Source organism: Manacus candei, unplaced genomic scaffold, assembly GCF_025592945.1.
Source record: "Manacus candei isolate 608988 ecotype Guabito, Panama unplaced genomic scaffold, ASM2559294v1 h1tg000046l, whole genome shotgun sequence".
NCBI lineage: Eukaryota > Metazoa > Chordata > Aves > Passeriformes > Pipridae > Manacus > Manacus candei.
This window is the reverse complement of record NW_026138094.1, coordinates 10125623-10146562: the sequence shown is the minus strand read 5'-3', so window position 1 is coordinate 10146562 and position 20940 is coordinate 10125623. Positions and strand designations below refer to the sequence as shown.

The window sequence follows — 20940 nt, the reverse complement described above, 5'->3', positions numbered from 1 at the left end:
CTCAGTGAAGGAGCATTTTTTCACCTGTGGCAGCAACTACTTTGTGGGATCTGATGGATAGTCTGTGATCTCTAGCAACCTCTAGTGCTAAATGCTTGTGCTGTAGGCTTGCACCCCTTGTATTTTTGTTTTGCTGGGGGTGAGAATGAGTATTTAAAACTGCTAGGGAGAAGGCTGAATGGATCAGGGAATGTGTGGTGATTTTCTCAGAATACTTTTCTTCATCTAAACCCATTCTTTGTTTAGATTTCTGGGCAGGCATTAAATGCTGGTGTCTTTACTTTCTATTGCCAGAAAACACGCCAGCACTTATTCATTTATGTAAACCATATTATTTCTTCTTATTTGTGCATAGAACACACAAAAGTTAAATTGACATCAGCATGTCACTGTTCTCCATGGCCTAATTCTGCCTTTCTAGTCCTAAACATGCTATGGAAAAAGGGCACGTGCCCTTAGATGTCATGCTGAGCATTTTAATTGAGTGTATGTTGGAACACTTTGTAAGTATAGATCAGAAAAAACGTTGTTTAGCAATAGATGTTATCTGTGGAATAACATCTAGGTTTAAGTCTGCTGCTGTTAAGGGCAGGGCACCTGGAGGGGAAAAGAAGAAACAAAAGTAAAATCGTTATCTCGAAAAAGATAACTTGGTCATCAACAAATGAAAAGCATAGAGAATAAAACCATTTGACCCACGGTAAGAACAATATTAATACTCAGGTATGACCCCTGCCGTAAAATGTTCTTCTTCAGAAGAAAATAACAAAGTGCTGAGAAAACTGTTGCCCTAAAACCAGGCAACTGAATCGGTGGTTTAGACACTGACTGAGGACCAGTCAGTCTGGGCACACCTGGGGACAGGTCTCTGTCTCAAGAAATGATAGTTTATGGAGCAGTACTTTTGCTGCTCTGTGTTGTCCAGTAGAGGATTTATTCATGCTCTTGGAATGGCAGGTAGATTATAAATCTGTGGCATTAAAGCTTCCTTGTAGGGGCAGGCAAATGAGTATCCGTGTGTGGCTGGGAAAAGCTCCTCTGGTGCCCTCTGCAAGATACACTCCATGCACTGAGGCAATGCTTTCTGAGAGCCTCATCCTCCTGGCATTGTGCTGCTGCTCCAGGCACCCTGTGCTCATGGAAAAGCTCCTGTGTGTGCAATAGTCCCAGGGATGACAGCTGGGGCTGGACTGTCTATGGTACAGGCTGTTGGCCAGGTAGACTTTAGCACTGGAGTGGTGCTCCCTGTGACTGTCATCTATCTCTGGGTACTCCTTTGTCCCTTCTCCCACTCTCATATTAAAGAGAAGTCCCTGGTCAGATGGTAACCAAATGTGTTACCACAAGCAGGTTGTAATCAGCTGAAGCAAAAGAAGGAGCAAAAACTTTCCTGGTGCTAAAAAGTATTGATAAGGCTATGCATGCTGTGTCGAAAAGACTGTATGCAATTGAAGACACCCTCCCACCTCAGGAAGACCTTGCAAATATTATTTGGGGGTTTAATGACTTTGTTTTCAAGTTTTATTTTTGTTTTGTTAGCAGATAATCCTATTTGGTGCTGTGCAGGATGATAGTCAAGTCCTGAAGAAGACAGGGAATATCTGACAGGAAGATTAGCCACAATTGCAGGAATATGGGAAGGGGGAGATCCAAACGGTTTGGGGCTGGGTTTGCAAGAGGTGAATCACCACTTGCATAGCTGTAGATAGGTAGATAGGCATATGAAAACCCTACATGCACGTGGAAATGCAGGTAGTGCCTCTGCTTTATTGCCATGTGCGTGCTTGGGTAGTGCCCACAGCTCCTGTTGACGCTCAGGTGTTGTTGCACAAGTGGTCATTTACAGGTGCACTGGGAGAAGGGTGTACCCTGGCAATTAGTTGGCTTTAACTTCTTATTTTTCCTTCTCTGAGCAAAGAGCTCCTTTGTTGTACCTGCTTGGGATAGGTGAGGAGGGGGAGGGTGTTTTGCTGTGTGAAAACTATTGTAATTTCTTTTACTAAAGATCTTTTGCTTTGGGGGATAGCTGATGGAGAGCTGCAGTAAGTCCACGAAGAAAAGTACTAGAAGGTGTGTCAGCAGAGTTGCCCAATAGTCTGGTGTACCTGTAATAGGATTTGGTAAGTGATGGTAGCCCTAATGTAATTTGTTTTTGTTTTTTTTCAGGATGCCTAGCAGCTGGTATTGAAGTCATTGCAGTGCTAGTTTGGTGACTGGTTGTAACTCTTGATTAAGGATAAAAAGGGGAGGAGTGCACTTTGCAGAGAAGATAATGAATAGGTCTTACTCTGGCCACCTCCAGCCTGTGTGTGAAACACATGGGAGGATGCAGGCACAGCCAGGATTTCACTTTGCTGCATGAATGCAGAGCAGTAGCAGGCTCAGTTGAATTCAGGCTATATTTGAAGTCAGACTTCGAGATGGAGATTATATGAACCTTTGCTGACCTGTTTTGGGAATCTTTGCTGGTGGCAAAAGCTTGCCTCCTCCCCTGGCATGCACTTGGAGTTACAGAAGCCTCGGGCTCTTTGGATACTGGGAAGAATCTGTGCCATCTGCTAATGCTATTTGATAGTATCCCTTGCTTTTCTACTCATAATACACTGCCTTGCTATGACCTCTTTAAAAATGATTTTGTTGCAGGTGTCTGTGTCTGTAGAGGGGAAAAAAAAAGATGAATGAAAACAATCTTTTTCCTTAGAGGGAGGGAAAAGAGAAGTTGAGCTGTATGAAAGCAAATCTGGCCACCTGCTGAAGGGTGTGCGGGGTAGAAGATACTCTTTGGTTGCACACTGCTTGTTTCCAGCCATTTGCTTTGATGTAGTAACTGTACATCTGCACCTACAAATGGCTTGTAACAGCCCTGTGCTGCCTTCTGCCTTGGCAAAAACGTGCAGGGATGGTAATCTGTGGAGGCGAAGAGTTTCCATTGTGGATTGTAATAGAACTGACAGTTTATTTTAAAGGTGAGAGAGGAATAAGAGTATGGCATTTTTTCTATTAAGATCAGTGACATACTAGTGACATTTTAGAGGGCTTCTAGATAAGGCACATAATCTATTCTGAAGGCTTTTGTTTGAACAAGAACTTGCAAATATTAGTAAGCAGCTTCCCAACTGATACTGTCACGCTTACCACTGCAGTTTGGGTCCTATCAATTTTCTTTTGAGCCCTTCAATATTGAGCATGTGGATTGACCATGATGCTTGCTGCTTTTTGAAATCCAAATAATACTTCTCAGCCCTGCTGCTGCTATAGTGCTTTTCATCTGGGAACTTCACAAAAGGAAGGTAAAATTACCTGCTAAGATGCAATTTGGTATTGTGTTTATTGACATAAAAGGTCAATAGAGTCTAAAAGAATATTTCAAACCAAATGATTTCACCTTTAAGCTGTATCAATGCTATGAATAGAAATCAATACTATCTGAAACTATTTTAGCTTATTCAGTAATAAATCCCAGTCAGAAATCTTGGGGAGAAGCATTCTCTTTCATATGAATGGTTCATGCTGAGTTCTCATCAAATACCTAAATTGCCTTATTTTATGTCAGTTGATGGATGATCTCTGTGTTAACTGTGTGCTGATAACGCTTTCTTAATCGAGGCTGCAGCTGGGAGTCAAATCACATGGCACAATGCAAAAGTCACCCCAGTTGTCAACTGAACAGGTTTCACTGGAGTTATGTCATCTCTGTGCAATGGGGTGTTATTGCTGGGAGGAGCAAGCATTGCTTGTGAGGTACAGGTGGTTACTGGGACAGGCTTCAGATGTATCTGTTGAGTTTGAATATGAATTTGGGAAAGGGACAACTTTGATTTGAGCATCTCTTCTCTACTGTGGAATCCTTGAGCTTCTGGGCAAAGGATACGGTAGGTAGGGTGTGTTGGAGTAGATCTCACATGTTTGGAGTCAGGTGATGGCTTTGGGAAAACGTGATCTGCACTATGCAAGTCTGCAGCTTGCTGCCTAAACGCTGAATTGTCTGAGCTGTTGTGTAACCCACCCGTAACCTGAGTGCTGGGTTGCAGGTTTTTGTTGCATCATTAAACCTTCTCTTTCATTACTGGTTTAGCACCATTATACAGATCTCCTAATTTATATAATTAAGCGCAGGGCAGCTCCAGTGACATGTTGATTCGAGCATTAAAGTGACTTAATGCCATGGTTGCGTGGCTGGTGTTTGGCAGAGCCGGGCAGCTGCGCGGCGGTGATGGAGACAAGCCGGCTTTTGAAGAAAGCGGGGATGTTGCTGCTGTGTGGGTGGAGAGGTGATATTGGCCAGATTACAGACTGTGCTGGCAGCCATCTGCAAAGCCTTGGGCGAGTTGTTTTATTTTCTGGCCCTTTGTGTCCCCTCCTAGCATTTATCTGTTTAACCTGTAAATGTCGTGGCGAAGGAATTCCTGCTGTGTGCCTCCATGGCCCTTGGCACAGAGGGACCTTGTTCGTGGCTGGAGCTGCAGTGGGAGACAAGAATATAGATTTGCACTTGGTGTTTTATACCAAGATACCTCCTTAATATGGAGGAGAAAGCCTTGTCTTAATGTGTCAGTGCATGTTATATGCTGGTATTTGGTTTCAACGTGTACATGTTCTCTTCCTTGTCACAAACTTTCTCAGTGCGGTAAAAGTTCTTCATTTTGTTGATTATTTTTTTAAACTGTGTGGAGATGAAGAATGAAATCCATGGGGAAAGTCTCATTAAACAGGTGAATTATGCAGGCCTCTTGGCTGGAGTCAGAATGCTTTGCAGCTGATGGTCATTTTGTTTTCCTTCCTGTGGCAATAGAACTCGATGACCCTATTTAGCTCAATTTTACATAGGGGAATTGAGAAAGAGGTCACGTTGACTGGGACAATTTTAAACAATGAAAGTGTGGGGATAATGTCATAACCTTCATGTCATGGCCTAGCTTTGAGCAGGGTGATGGACCAGACAACCCTCCAAGTTCACTTCAAACTGAAATTTTCTTGTTTCCAAACACTCTGCCTTTTCTCAGGGTCCATATCCTGTTCTGGGAGTGACATGTCACCTTCCCAGGAAATGTCTAGCCTGTCCTGTCATGAGCTGCACCCAATATTTCAAAGAAAATAGACCTGCTCTTTCAAGTGGGGCCTTGGTTAAGTGGCATTTTCCCCTGCCTTGAGGCAGTGTGTTGGTAGCTCTTGATGATGGCCATGCTGAAGTAGTCCTTGCCCTCACTGTTCATGCTTCCTCTGTTTCCTGGTTTTCTGAAGGGCATTTGTTTTGGGCTTTGCCCTGTTCTAGTATGAGAGCACAACTCATTGAGATGGTCACCTGAATATCATTGTAGAAAAGAGAGGGAGGAAAAGAAACTGTTGCAGATTTAAAAGAGCTTTTTAGAAAAGAGTGTTTTAGAAGTATGTGTGGACTTGAGATGTTACTGCAGGTTGCTGCTGTTTGCTTTATTTTTTAGCTAGTTGCTCTGATATTGGACCCTGGTAACAAGGGGGATGGTGGTCTTGCTCTGGTGGATCAATGAAGTGTTAGTCTGTTGTGCAGATTTTAAACCCTCCATGACTTCAGTTTTAATATCTCCCATAGTTAGCCATGATGGTCTTGTGGAAACAGTTTGAAGACCTTATCTCAATCCTGATGTGGTTTTACAAGACTGTCTGAAAAGAAGCAGTTGCTATTTAGGATGAATGCGGTGACAGGCCTCAGTTTAAGGAAGATCAAATTTCTGGACCAAGTCCTGCTTTTATTATTAGTAAAAACCTGTAATGGCTAATAAAAATATTGTTATTATTTCAATTTTTTTCCCTTCAATTTTGAAGGCCAAAACCTCGTATACCTTTGAAGAGCACTTGTGCAGGACCATGCTCTCAGAGGTCAGGGGTTTTTCACTGCTTGCAGAGTCCCCGTGGCACCTAATCTTCTTCTGGGGTAACAGGTTTCTGTGTGTTATTGCACAGGAAGAGTTTATGGAGCACAGGTTGCTGTCAAGAGGGAAGACAGAGAGCCATAAAGCATCCCTGACCTCTTTGTTTCATTGCTTTGCAATTGCTGCTGGAAATAAAAAGCAAACCCCAAACTTCTTTCAGTTTTGTGCAGATCTCCAAGTTCTAGAGAGAAAAATCTGTTTCTGTCCAGGGCTAGAAGCAGCAGGGAAGTGGTCTTGGATGGGTGCATCCTTGCTTCCCTTTTCATCCAATTGGGAATATTTCTGTTTACAAGTTCAAGGCGACGCTGTCAAAAGAGTTTAGGTTTCAAAAGTTAACTTAGTGTGTATGGAAGAATTTTTGTCTCCCGTCTCTTGGTAATCAGGATTAATGGGACTCCAGTTAACATCTTAATATTATTGCTTGCTCTGCAATGTGTACAGAGATGTGAAATAGGGATATGTTTTACTTTCTATTGTTTTAAAATTCTTGGTTTTTCTTCATCCAGTGTGCCAAGTCAGATGCTGCTCTTTAAACAAAACCCATCATTTACTTTCAGAGGAACCTTGTGTGTGTGTCAAAATGTGAGGAGCTGCAATCTGCTGGTACAAATGTGATAACTGTGTGATGCAGTGGCTAGTGGATCCATGTTGCACTTACACTTGTCCAAAGAAAAGCAGATTTTAGGCAAATAATACTTTATTCTTCTGTTTATATAGAATCATATTTAGCTTGGAAAAGACCTCTAAGATCATCAAGTCCAGCCATCAACCCAGCTCTGTCAAGACCACCACTAAACCATGTCCCTAAGTACCACATCTACACATCTTTTAAATCTCTCCGGAGGTGGTGACTCCACCAGTTCCTTGGGCTAGTCAAGCAAGACCTGCCTTTCTTAAACCCACGCTGGCAGGGCTTGATCCTCTGGTTGTCTGAGAAGCGTGTCACCGTGTCCAAGCAGAGTGTCTCCAGACTCCCTTCCCTAAGGAATTAGGAAACATAGTTCAGACCATGGGACAAACTTCTTAAAATGTCTTGTGAGGCAGTCTCTCTTGGGCGTCAATAGAAGCAGGAAAAGGATGTCCTATAACGAGAATATTGTGATACGCAAATATAGGCTGTGTATTCAACACAAAAGATTACAGCAGCATGCAATTGTACACCCAGCAGTTTGGGAGATGAGGAGGACAAGCAGTGTTTTCATTGACAGCTCTTGATATGAAATTGTGAGGAGGTTTTATAGTGGGCAACAGCCAGAACTCAAAAGTACTCCAGAGGCTTGTTTGGGTGCTGTAGCTGTGGGATTGGCTGTGTTTGGGCGTCTTGTCTATGAAAAGGTTCCAACTGTATCAAATAATCCCCAGTAATCGGCAGTTCATCTCTTGGACCATCTCCTAGTGCCCTCCTTTTGGTGCTCTTCCTTGAATTTGTTGAAAGCTTTGTGATGGCAATTACAACCAGATGGTGAAATAACCCATTTGATGTGTCAAAGCCGTCAGCTGGCAGAGCAACAAAATATATATCACTTCTCTGAAAAATAAAATGGGTTTGTGTTTAGGGAAAAAAGAGCAAGTTTGAGGAGTATTTTCCTCTGTGCTGGGCACTGGGCAGTGTTTGGCAAGGGTGGGTGTTTGCTTGGGAGGAACCATCAAAGCAACTGGAAGCCCTGAGGTCCATGTTTTGGGGCTCTACCAAGCTTGTGTGTTTGAGAGCCCTGACTGATTGCTCCCAAATAGATTTTCAGCACAGGATAACTCCTTTTTTGGCTGTGTTATTAACTGCTATTCATTTAATTTGGAAATGTAGGGAGCGTACCTTTTGGTACTTGGCTCCTCTGCCTCTAAAGGACACATCAGGTGCAGATTGGGCTCTTTTTTGGGAAAAGAAGGAATTACATATATAATCCACAGGGCCAGTTACTTTGTCTTCTTAAAATTGTAAATAGCTGTAACACTGTCCTTAAATTTTATTTTCCTCTCTCTTCAAAAGATGTTTCAGTAATTCATCAGTGGCCTGGTAAATTTCTTCTTTAGCTGTCTCAGTATGGAGGAAGCAAGACCATGAACAGTCCACTATCAAATTATCCTGTCCTAGCAATGAGATGGCGTTTTCCCCTATTTTTATTAAACCCAAGCAAAATACATTATATAAAGGCAAGTGTCAATAAGACCTTCCTTTACATTCTCATTTACTTTAGTGAGCACTGGGTATTATCATTACTATCACCCCTTTTAGGCAGAAATTATCCAGTTACAGGTTGTTGGGAATGCTGGCAGAGCATTGTAGAAACTAAATTGCTTTTTATAAAGCTACTGTATGTCATCATCTTCCTGTAATTTTAAGACTCAGAAAACAGGAGCTATGTCAGTGTTCATCTACACTTGGTGATGACTTTCCCAGTACAGGAAGAGGAGGAGAAGAAATCCCCATGGGGAAATCCTTCTGAAATGGGTGTGTTTAGGCGTGCAGGGGTTGTCCCATAACAGTTTCATGGGAAGTAGAAATCAGTTCTTTGGGGAATTGATTCTCTGATGTGGAGAGCCTTACTGATCGTGCAGGCTCTTTACATGTGGAACTAAAATATATATATAAGACTTTTTAATTTTATTTGCTTCTTCTTGTAGCAATCTAAAAATTCCCACAGAATAAAACCAGACAAACAAAAAACCGTGAGGAAGAATTTTGTGATCTATGTTACAGTTTTTCATTGGTAGGCCAGTTGATTTTCTTCACTTGCTAAAACTTTCCAAGTCCTGAACATCCAAGTAAGCACTGCATATGACTCCATACACACACCCTCATTCCTTGGTGGATATGAGGAAAAACATGCAGTGATTCACAGCAGGCTCAGTATCTACTTTAGCAGTGTTAGCCATACCCATATTCCTTGTTGGTTCAAAAGAGTAGCAGCAAACCCTGCTTTCTCTGCCAAAATATACAAATACAGTATTAAAACCCAAGTTATCAGTGTCTCACAAACAAATGAAACCATTGTACTGTTGTTGTATGTGCCTTTTGAGAGAGCTGTTATTTGGAGATCAACACAGGATGGCAAGTAGGAGCCTTGGGTTAATGTTGCTTACTTAACAGAGTTAATCATTGCTTTATCAAATGGTAACCATCTTCTAAAATGTGGTCCCGAGAGTAACACTACAGAAATGCCAGAGGGAAGTTCCAGTCTGTTTGTTTGTGGCTGCAAGGGTGGTTTTTACTGGTTAATGAATCCAAAGAGTGTTTGTGTACTCTTAACTGGGGTTTAAGAGTTCAGGTAATTCCTCTTTCAGCTCCAGTAGTTTGGCATAAGAATGTAATTCAGAAATGTGTGACATCGCAGTGAAGGAATTCGTGCACAATGCTGATACTTTAAGAGGGACAAGAGTATGAATTTTCTTTTTTCCTGTTTGGTCTGTGTCTAAATATATATACTTGCAGTAAAACACAGTACCCTGTAGTGCCTTACTTTCCCCATTTCTCAGCAGAATGCATAAAAGAGACTTTTAGCCATTAATCTTAAGAAAACATTATGTAAAACCAACATTGAGGTGTTGAGGTGATGCTGTTCTTGTGCAGATGAAGAAGTGAGATTTGCTGTGCAGTGCATTACCTTCCAGTGCAGTCTGTTCCCGGCTAATTCACACAGTACAATTGATTTCCCAGCTGGTAACTCATTTTGCCATTGTTACTTCTGTGCTTGTACTTGCACTTTGAGGTCGGCAGGCTGGCTCAGGCTGTGAGATTCCCAGATTATGGATGCTTTCCCAACTGGCAGAGCACAGGGGCAGAGTCTCTATCTGGTAGAACAGGAGGAGGCAGTTGGTGTGTCGCGCTTGCGTTTGGTGATGTGTGTGTGTAGCCACAACCTTTCCTGTTGTGGTAACCAAATGATGGCCTGAGGTACCCTGATGACTTTGATTTGGCTAATAAAATCTCCCACACAGCATTTAATAAACTAAAGCCCAACCTGGGCTTTTTCTCCTTTTGACATTTAATCCACTATAACTGCTCTTTCCAGGTGTGCTTTGTAGGCCGGGTTTATCCCTATGGATGAATCTACTGAGTAGGCTTTTCCCCAGAGAAGGAAATCAACCTGTGGAAAAGTGCAGGCAGCCCAGAAGGGTTTGGCAGAGATTTGCTGGCTTCATCTGCTGGCTATCATCTGCCATCATCTACTTCTGGTGCTGTTGTTCCTTTTAAAACACCTTGCCATAAAGGAGTTCACAAAGAGTTTGATGAAGTCTGGGAGGGGCTGTGTTGATGGATACAAAGGACTTAAGGCCAGCTTAGTGGTTTGTGATGCAGTGGTGGACAGCAGATCAACAGCTTTGGGGATAAACCAGATAGCAAGACAGCAGCAAATACAAGTCAGCAGCACAGTTATTCTTAGGTGGTGCCAGATGCCCATATAGATAGCCCTGTACAGTGTGGTCATTGCCCCGTGTGTGCTCGTGGAACCACATGGGACTGCCGTGGGAGGCAACACGTGCCTCCTGTACAGCCTGCAAGGTAGAGGATGGTTTCCATCCCCCTTGGTGAAGGTGTTGTGATGCCAGTTCGTGTGTTGGAACCCCAGCAGCCATGATGACCCTTGCACTTGATGACTCCTTCTTCCCTCTCTTCCAGGAGCTGAGTGTTGTGACCTGCCCTGCTCCTGCCCGCTTGGTGTGGCAACGACCTGAAGGACGTCTTGGAGCCACCTGTACTGCTTCATGCAGTTAAAGTAAGGTTAAATGTTTTTTGGCAGCTCTTTCAGGCAGAAATGAGGGTTGTTGAGGTGAGGGGTTTGGGAGAACAGGTTTGCCCATTGCCAAACCATTTGTCAGGCTTACCCTTGACAACAGGGGAGCATGTTGATATCAAAGCACATGTTATAAGCAAATTCAGAAAGTTACTTTGCCGTGAAATACAGTTTATTTGTGGTGGAAACAGAAAAGAGATGTGTGGTCTTGCCTCTTGTATCAATCATATGCCATGGTGTAAAATAGCACTTAACAGCATCAGCTGTTTTTCCCTAATATTTTAAGATACAGCTTTCATGTCCCTCAGCAGGCACATGGTTACAGCCCAAGGATTTCCATGGGAGGCAGTCAGGATCAGAGCTGAGGTCCTGCCAGCTGCTGGTGGGATGTGCCTCCCGGTTGGCGCAACGGCTGTCCCTCTGTCTGTCCTGGAGCAGTCATGTTGTTGAGGCTTCTGCGTTTGTTTTTCAGTTAACACCAGCTTTTTCATGTGGTGAACCAGACCAGGGGATGGATCTGACCTAAAAACAAGTATATGGTTATTGCAATACTGAGTAGCTGTTTTGACTCATGGAGTTACACCCATTGTCTCCAAAATTACTTGAATTTGCAAGAACTATTAGCTTGAAGCAAAGAAACTCTTAAAGCCTTGCCTGGAAATGGGTGCTTGTCATGTTTGAGCTCTGTCAAGGGAAGAAGAGAGGACAACCACGGGAAGCTGCCTCTTTTCTTCTCCCACTGTCCCTAACCTGTTTACCTTCTGCAGTGCCTCACATTTTCCATGGTCTTGCCTGGAAGACCAGCACTTTAATAATACCAAGTCCCAGTCGTTTGGCATTACTGAGCTGTGGCAACAGCTGGGTGGATTAATCATAAAATGCTGTTACTGTAGAGACAAGTATTTATTGTAATTGTTTGGCTTTACTTTATTCAGTGGGGTTGAGCAAGGGAATTATACCTATTTTCAGACCTTGGGAAAGAAATGAAGTCTTTGGCAAAATTATGAATGAAACCTGCTTTATCAGGAATGAATAAGTATCTTGCTTAGAGCTGATCGCCAAGTTCATCGTGTTTAAAGAAGGAATGCAGAGAAGCAATTTGTGGCTTTATTTGTCGCAGTGTTTCTTAACTTTCTGCTGATTTTGGAAGCATGGTGAACTTGCAGCAAGCAGGGCTTGATGCTGAGAAAGATGCCAGACCCTTCCTGGAGGTGATCAAGGGGATGATTTTTTGCATGGCAGTAGCAGCAAAATCTCTGGGGAGGCCCAGCACAGGCAGCAAGAGCTTCTCACCTGAAGTCCTGCCTGGGAACCAGCCTCTGCATCACCTCTGTTTTTTGGGTGTGCCTCCTGTGAAGAATCTGGGAAAACAAAAAGGCTAAACTGGAGTTCAGGAGCAGCATTCTCATACCCTTTCCTTTTCCTGCCTGCTGGTCTAGTATTTTCCATAATTGGGCCTATAATGATAATCTTTTCATTTCATTCATAAAGTGGTTACTGCTTAATGAACTTCATGTTAATGAGCTCTGTAACATTTAAAATAGCTGCATAACTTGAAAAAAAAAGAAAAAAAACCATCAGCAATGAGGGACGGATTTCCACTCCCTGAGCTTAATCCTGTGTTATAATTGTGGAGAGGTGCCTGGCTGGCGAACAGCTGCACAGCGTGGGCTCTCCCTTCTGCAGAGCTCCTTGTCCCCGAGCTGGGGTAATAAATGACTTAATGGAAAGGCTGGGTCCTGTGGGCACTTAACCCATTCCATTCCTGGGGGACCAGTGTGAAAGGCCACTCTGTAAGGCAGCGGAAAGAAATGATTTCAGTTGTGAAGCGAGGTGTCTGCTAAGTTTGTTTTTTGAGTATGAGTGAGCTGTAGAAAGGTTCAAACGTAAAAGGTGGGGTAGTGGAACTGGGTACAAACTGTGGTTATTTAGATTTTTATTATTTGATGCTTTAATTTATTTAAAAATTGGATTTGAACGAGTGTTCTCCCTTTTCTGATCTGGGGAAGTAATGCATTTTGTTGCTTGGGGTTTTACTTTCTGTAGGGCATTCCCTGGATGCACTGTGTAATACAGTGTCCTGGGAAGAGTTACAACTCTCATTTTTCCTCTTTGGGAATGCCACACCAAATAACTCCATCATTGCACTCATTAGGTGAATGATGTGCGTTTTTGAGGCTGTTGTGCTTCAGAAAGGATGTGCAGCAAAATGAACATATTCTGTCACTACCTAAAGTATCCGTTCAGAGAAGAACATATTCCCATAGTTTTTGAGTTGAAAGAAGAGGACAATTATGAAGCAACAATTTGTAATTTTGCAGTGGCAGATGTGGTTGTACTGTGCCACAGGGAGTGAGGCTAGCACAGGTACTCCTGTAGGAAACCCAAAGTTTCTAGTGAAGTTTTCCTCTTCTGGAAAAAAAGTGCCAACCAGGCTTTTCCTGAGTAAGTCTGTGATGCCTGGAGCCCCAGTGGGAGCATTTGCAAAAGGGAGCCTAAAGGGAAAAGTGAATCTGATTTATTCTTTAGAAAGGAAGAATACATTAAAATGTTGGGCACTTGAAGCTGCTTTGGTCAAAACATGAGTGGAAACATCTCTTGGATCTTGGTCTTGATGCCAGTTTTTCCAACTCTGTGGCTAGAACTCTCTGCTGTGGAGAGTTAAGGTTGGTGCATGCACTTATTGGGTAACTACCTGGTTTGTAAATGCTAGGAGATATTTAATAATATTTGTCATCATAAAAGCATGCATGATGCTTTGGGTGTCATGGATTCTTTTGTACTCCAAGCCTGTGGTTTTGGGAATGCAGTACAAGTGCTGTGGTTTGGGGAGCACAGAGAGAAGCACAGCCTTATTGCTCAGCTCTAGGGTTTGGGGGTATTATTTCTTTCACTGAAGCTATCATTGCTCGGTGTAGTTCCTAAAACAGCACAGCCTTGAGAGCCAGAGAATAATCAGGTTGTTTTTAGGAGACATGCTATAGTCAAGACCTTGTTGGAATCAATAGTTGACCGCTTTGCTCTCTCCCACTACATGTGTAAGGCTGTAGGCATTTTGTTGCTAATGACAGCTGTCCATGTTTATCCTTTTATACCTGGGGTGAAACACTCTCCAAAGCCTTTCTTCCTTCCCTACCGTTCTTCACCTGGTCCCATACTATGCATCTCTGTTTTCAAAGGTAACTAGTAACTTGTGTGATGCTGCCCAGCCTGATACCTGGGGATTTTCATGAAGTTCCTGGTTAAACCCCCAAAGTCAAGATCACTCTTACAAACCTGAGCTGGTTGTCACTGAGAGCTTCCCCACAGTTTACTGCCAAAATGTGTTTTTAAACGGCAAAGTATATTGGAAGGTATAAACTGAATTTTGCTCATTTGAAGAGGCAGCTAGAATGTCTGCTAAGGATTTCTGAAAGTTAATATTTGAGCCTGAGATAAAAGTCTCATGCATACGTGAAACAGCTGCCCCAGAACCTGTTGGAGGACTTAATTTGAGTATAAACATATGTGTGCTTTTGCGTACATGGTGCTCTTTAATTCAAGCTGACTGTTAGGTCTTAACTTTATTAGGATGTAGCTACTTGAGCTGAAGATGTGGTCTGTGATTTTTATTTTATTAGAGCAGCATGATAGCTCCTTTTGAAATGTTGTTTGGATTTTACAAATAGGTATCTTAAGTATTGTTTGCCTTTAGTAATATGGTAAAGGAAAAAAATTGACAAGCGAGGTCAGGGTTATATCAGATTACAAGTGAATTGGTTGACAGTATATGTGTATTGTAAAGTGGGAAATTAATCACTCTGTGTTGATGACCCATGGACATTTACAAAAGGCTGGTCTTTCTGTTGCACAAATAGATTCCGGAAACAGGAAAGAGGCTTATGACAAGAGGATGAGATCAGTTCGTATAATTAGAGCTCGTATAATAATCCTTTTACTCTGTTTTTCCAACTTTTACAATATCTTACTTTATTTGAAATTGGGCACATGAACTGTAGAGAGAGAGCTGCTGTGATTTGGGTTGTGTAGGTTTGTTTTTTGTATCTTCTGATAGCTGGAGAGATGGGAGCAGGAAAACCAGATGTGCACTTTTGAGAGGGATCTCTGCCTTCCTCTGCCAGGCATAGGGGACAGCACTACTTTTATTAACCCTACACTGCTTCATCTCTTTCCAGGCTTTGGGCAGGAATTAAGTAATCCATTAAATGATATTTTTTTGACAGTTATGAGATTGAAATAGTGCAAAAGAAGGAAGTGCTGAGACTAAGGTTATTTGACTACGTAAGATAGGGCTGGCAGAGCTGGGTTAGGGACTTGCTATAGCATGGATAAGGCTTAAGCATATTTTTTTAATGCATGTGTGTACTATCTGCTTGCCTGTATCTTAACTTTTTGTTAAACTTCATTATTTTGGGAAGGATAACGGGAAAGATTTGGGTAAGGGAAGTAGTGTGGCCAGGGGGGTTGGCTGGAGCAGAGGTGGGTGCAGCCCCTGGGCAACCCAGCTCCCAGCCCAGGAAATGTGTGGTGCCAGTTCCTGCTGCCAGGAAGCTGAGCTACATTAAGCAAAGAGAGTTAATCAATATGCAGAGCATTTTATTAAATCATCAGTCAATTAAACCAGTGACGTTCTGTTAGGTTGTGCTGCAGTGAGGCTCCCAGCCCCTCTGCAAGTTGTTCAGCACTTGCAACTCCTTGGTTCCTGATGGATGGCCTTTTGTACCTGAAGGCCACAGTACTGAGGTTTTCAGCACTGTTTAAAGGGGAAAAAAAAAACCAAATCAAAAAAACCAAACACATTTTAGGCTAATTTTGCAATTAGATATGTTATTTTTATTTTTTTTTCCTAGAGGGAAAACATTATTGTGAAGTTTTCTTTTTGTGAAAGGAATCTCTATATGTCTGGTTTTCTTGAGGATGGCTTACTGGGTTACCTCTGAGCCTTTGGAGGAGAGTGATGGTACACAAAACACCTTTGAACCTCCTTTCCATCCCTGGCAGCCAAAAGAAACTCCTGTGTATCTGAGACTGAATGTCATCATATGGTTTTGTTTGCAGACAGGGCACAGCTGGGAAGCAGTATCACCTGTGGAAATGCTGTGTGAGGGATATATTTTTATTCCTAAGCAATCAATTCAGTGAGAAAACATAATGTTCAGCGAGTTACATAAATTCAGATGACTGAGTACAAATATCTGGGGGTTTTTACTTCTAAGCTCAGCTGTGATAATAAACACTATGCTGCGATATGCTGGTAACTTGTTTGTGGCTGCGTGTTTGAAGTGAGGTTTCTTGTTTCTTCACCTCTTCTCCTTTTCATGATCAATTGCTTTTGCTGGTGGTATCACTTTCCTGTGTGTCTACAAAATAAATTTGGGATGGGTTACTTCTCCTAATCCCTGCAGCCTCCTATTTCTGACTGGATATACAAAATCATGCATTATTATAGCAACAGAAAAAGTCGTTCTGTATTTGGTAGTATGATGCCTGAAAGGATTTATCTTCTGTCTTAGGGTTTATTTTAGTCACTGCAATTGTAGCTACTCTATTTATACAAATTTCTCCATGCACAATGCTGAACAACTGGTTTATGGGTTTATTTCTCCTGCCAAAGCTATTTGTAGGTTCTGTCCTGGTTTTTTTCAGTCTCCTCTCACGTGGATTTTAAGGACATAGCAGTAGTACACCGATTAGGATGCTCATTCATTTTATGAATGGTGAGTTCTGGTCTTCATTCAGTGTGGAATGAAACTTGTGGGACAGAGTGTGTGAGCAAACCCGTGTCTCAGCCAATACCAGTAGATTGAGAGTAACTTACTGCAGGTCTGAACTTTGCAGAAAGATAACCAGGAAAAACACCACACAAGAAAATATAAGTAATAAAATCAACCTCAAGTCATTTGTTTCTTTCAGTTTTCAGACTTTTTGCTACAGGTAAAAAAACCAACCAACCAAACAAAAAAAAAACCAAACCAAAAAAAAGACAAAAGAATCCCCATAACCAAACCAAAAAAAGCCTTTTTTCAAATAATTGTTTTATAACAAAAAATCGAGGAGACTGATGATGAATAATACAACACAGTAACGTCATATACCACTCAAAAGTGGTATTCCCTTGACACTGAGGGAGAACAATAAACTTGTGAAAGAAGTTGCTATTTTAGTTCTCTTAGCATGAAATCGTGGCTGCAGCAGGAATTCATCTGTATATGGGCAATTGGTCTCCTCTCCAGTCCCCCCACTTGCCATTTCCCCATTTTTATTTATCTTGTGTGGTTTAGAGCAGCAGCTCTGCAGGGCCTGAAACCCAATCCTCTTGATATTTCTAAGTACTTGATAAATTAACATTTCGTACAACCAGAGTGTGGAGGAGTGCCCTTGAGGACACTATGCTTTGTTGAATGAGAAGTGATGTGTTTTTGGAATCTTGGTTTTATTTTTGTAGTACAGCCATATAGCAGAAGGCTGAGAAGGGGGGTGGATGTGTACTCCTGGGAAATCCCTGGATTTCTTTAAACTCTTTTACAACTTAGGGGTTATTTGCCTAAAGGGTGAGGATCTGAGTGTTGGCTATAAGGCAGGTTGTCCCACTGTGGATATATGTATTGGTGCCCATGGTACAGTACAAAAGGAATTCTGTTTGTCTTGCTCTTTTGCAGATAATCAACATCAGTAGTTCTTTCTGAATTTCTATGGGATATATGTTGTTTGGGCTACCTAGTGAAGTGTTACTCCAGAGCCTTGAAGTCAAATTTTAGTCCTTCCAAGGAGTGAAGTCCTTATAAACTACTGTTACAGGATGGTTTTATAGAAAGTAAATTCTGTTACATTGAAAAAAGATAAATCCTTTGGCTTTCATCCCAGTGATGCTGTGATGCTTACAGCTGGAAAGCCATCCTGCTTTCTCTGCATTTCTGTTTATCTATTGGAATGCTTTCCGTGCAATCCGTAACCATCAGATTCTTCATGTGTTTTTTGGCTGTTCTTTCTTGCCCTCAACCACAAGCTCTTTATGGCTAAGATTGGGTTGGTTGTTTTTTTTTTTTTTTTTTGTACAGCTGGGAGTGCATGGGTAAAGCTTTGCAAATAAGAATCAATGTTTCTAAAATCAAATGTCAAAATGATAAATGAAAAGGTCAAGTGCTGGGATTCAGATAAATTTCAGCAAAGCTTAAACTTGAAGTATATGTAGAACTGAAGTTTACTTAAAATACCTTAAACCTGAACTTGAAAAACTTGGAAAAACTCAAACACTTAAAATAGAAGTTTATTTAGTGCATGAGGGAGGAGGAGGATAGTGGTAGGTAGGCTTTCTCAGGCATACTACTGCTTGTTGCAGTTTCTGGTCGGTTGTTGGAGGTGAGATTGGTTGTTCTTGTTTCTGCCCATCTGTAGATCTTCTTTCTGATTAAAAAAAAAATTGCTAATGGACAACTCTTGAGAGTGGCACGAGGTTTCCTTTCTTAGATGTGTATGGTGTAGAACCAGTGCCAAAACAACCAAGTCTGAACAGGGAGTGATGGGAAAATGGAAAAGCCATTTTGGAATTCCTGTCTACACGGTGTTCAGAGTCCTTCAGCATTACAGCTTGTGTGTGGGCTGGTTTGATCTGAAGGACCATTGACCTTCCTCTCATATTTACCCTCAAAATACATACTTTGCCTGCAATGCCTAGGGGAAATAAGCCACCTAATTATGGTTAAATGAAATGGTAGCTGGGAGTAGTGGAGGAAAAGGATTTATTGCTTCAGCACTAGGTGTTCATATCCCTTCCTACTGCCTGTGCTTGTTTGTAAACTCTTTGGGGCAGAAGCTTCCTTTGCATTGGCATTTTTACAGCATGTAACCAATGGAGCCCTAATCCTAGATGAGTTTTTGGGAACCACAGTAAAGCAAATAAATGCTTTTTTCCTTTCTTTCCCTGTCAGAGTTACCATGCCCAGTGAAATGAAGAACAGTCATTTGTCCTTACCCATGAAATTTTGTGCAAAATAACACTGAAGTTCTATAGAAGAGACTTTAATACAACTGACTGTATTAATTCTTTAATGCTTAACAGAGCAGAAAGGTATCCATCCCATTTGGAGAAGGCTTCAGTAACTTTCTATTTTACTGACCTGTGCAGATTTTTATAATGTCTAAAACCACTGTTGCTTTGAAGAGCTTGAACCTGGATTTTCATTTCATGTTCTACTTTCAAATTTGCAAATGCAAGGGATTTCACTGTGGTATCCTAAGGTGGAAAACCTAATATAATTCCAGAAACATTGCAATATAATTGTCTGGATGTATATAGAGCATGTGATAAACCTCCCAGACATTGAAATTCAAAAGATTCAGCTATTTGAAAGAAATGATATCAATGTTTTAAGTACAGACAACTGCTGCTGGAGCAAAACCTACTGGCTGCCATGAGGATGCCCATAGCTGAGTGGGAGCTGGGCAGGGGAGGTGGGATTTATATTTGCCTGTTCAGGTTAGTTTGGCTTTCAGGGCAGTTCATGTGCAGTCCAGATCCTGATCCTGCAGTAGGGCCATTATTCTCACTGCAGTCTACCACGTCTGAAAGAGCCAGTTCTTGCTGCCCAAAAAGATAGAAATTGCTTTCTGGGGCTCATAGAAGGAACTGTCTTGAAGGATGTGCTCCTCTTATAATAGGAGAAAATGCAGTTTAACTCTTTTCTCCTGTTTTTTTTTTCCTCCTCATTTTCACACTTGAAGTAAATTGACTATATTAGGGTCCTTATGAATCTTGATTTGGTTATGATCTGCCTTTTGTTTTCCCTTTTCTTACTAGATTAAAGTTTTTTGAAGTTTTTCAGAGGCTGTTCCCTGCCTTCCCACTGGTTGGAGAAGTCCACTTGTCTAGAAACCTAAATTTAGTCCTTTGTTGACGCAGAATAGTCATTCAGGCTTATCTGTCACTCAGTTTTTCTCCTATGTTTTTGCCAGAGCACTTCCTAACAAGATAAAATAAAATATCTTCCAAACCTGCCTGTCTCTTTGCAAACTAAGTTAGCATACTTAGAAAAATTGGAATGACATGTGCATAATGAACTGAGAGATCATTTTAAGTTACTGAAGTAAGGGCCAACTGTTAAGATAAGGGGGAAGAAAATCTCCCTTCAGGAAGTATTTCCAGGATTTTTTGACAAGACCAAGTGTTCAACAGTGTCACCTTTTTTTCCTGCTGCTGCTGTGCACTTCTCTTGCCAAAAAAACCCAACAAAAACTGGTCATGAGTTTGAACTCACAGTCCTCCCCTTTTTTCCTAGGTGAGAGATGTTGATGTTCTCCCTTCCTTACACATCAAGTATGTGCTGCTTTTGGACTCTGACTTGTGGCACTTTCATCAGAGCCAAAACCACCTCTACCACAGAAAGAGGTGACCCAGGGGGAGTTTGTAATGCCACCCTGTCCTGATCTGTACATGTCTTCCTCCTCTTTCTCATTTCTCTGTCTACTCAGCTGCTCCCAAGCGTCCGCCAGGAAGGTGATGGAGCAGAACAAAGCAGTCTGTACTTCTGTCAGATGACAAAGCTCAGGGGATGCCATCTCACTTTATTCCTTGAATTAAAGGAACCTAAAGGCTCTGTTGAGGGCATGCTCCTCTACAGCTGATGTTTCATAGAGATCTTTGCTACCTTCAGTGCAGCCTGTTTGAGCCAGACAGCACAGGAAAGCTCCTTTTACTGGTTTCCACCGATGATCTTGAAAGGAACAGTCATATTAATACTCATTGTCTGCTCCATAAAAAAAGGACCAAATTGCTGTATTAGACCAGAAGTCTGAATTTTGCTTCCTGAGAGAATGAGACTTTCTAAAAATTCAAAAGTGAAGTGAACTTAAGAAGAAGTTTTTGCATCCATCGTTTGACTTCCATAAGATAAAATAAAATAATAAATGGGTAATGTTTTTGTGCCCCTGTTCAGGATACTCAGGTTCAGAATGGGAGAGAAAGGCTCAAGTAGGTCATGAGGGAGATTGGCAGGGTTTGTCAATTTTTTTTTTCTTTTTGTTTCTTTTTTCTTTTTTTTTTTTTATTTTTGTGCCCTCAGTAGGACTTGAATTCAGGAGCATGTTGTAGGGCACAAGTGAGGTTTGCTTGCAGAGCTGTCCTTGGAGCTCACCTGCTCAAATGAAAGCTAGGGCTACTAATCTCCTATTTTGGTGAGTAAGTCAGTCTTTATCAGAGCTGAAAATACAGTGAAAACTATCAGTCATCACCATCTTGAGGCATTCTTGCTGTACGAAGGGGAATCTCAAGGTTGAAAATAGACATGAATTGGACTAGATTT

At 41.7% G+C, this 20940-nt stretch overlaps 1 protein-coding gene across 1 annotated transcript in view; it reads left to right on the top strand.

Moving 5' to 3' along the window:
• Nucleotides 1-20940, top strand: part of LOC127475180 (A-kinase anchor protein 13-like) — a 120385-nt gene that overhangs the window by 39650 nt on the left and 59795 nt on the right. The window contains exon 3 of the mRNA XM_051796684.1: nt 10528-10624. The gene's annotated coding sequence lies outside the window, so the exon portion shown is untranslated. The remainder of the gene's footprint in view (nt 1-10527; nt 10625-20940) is intronic.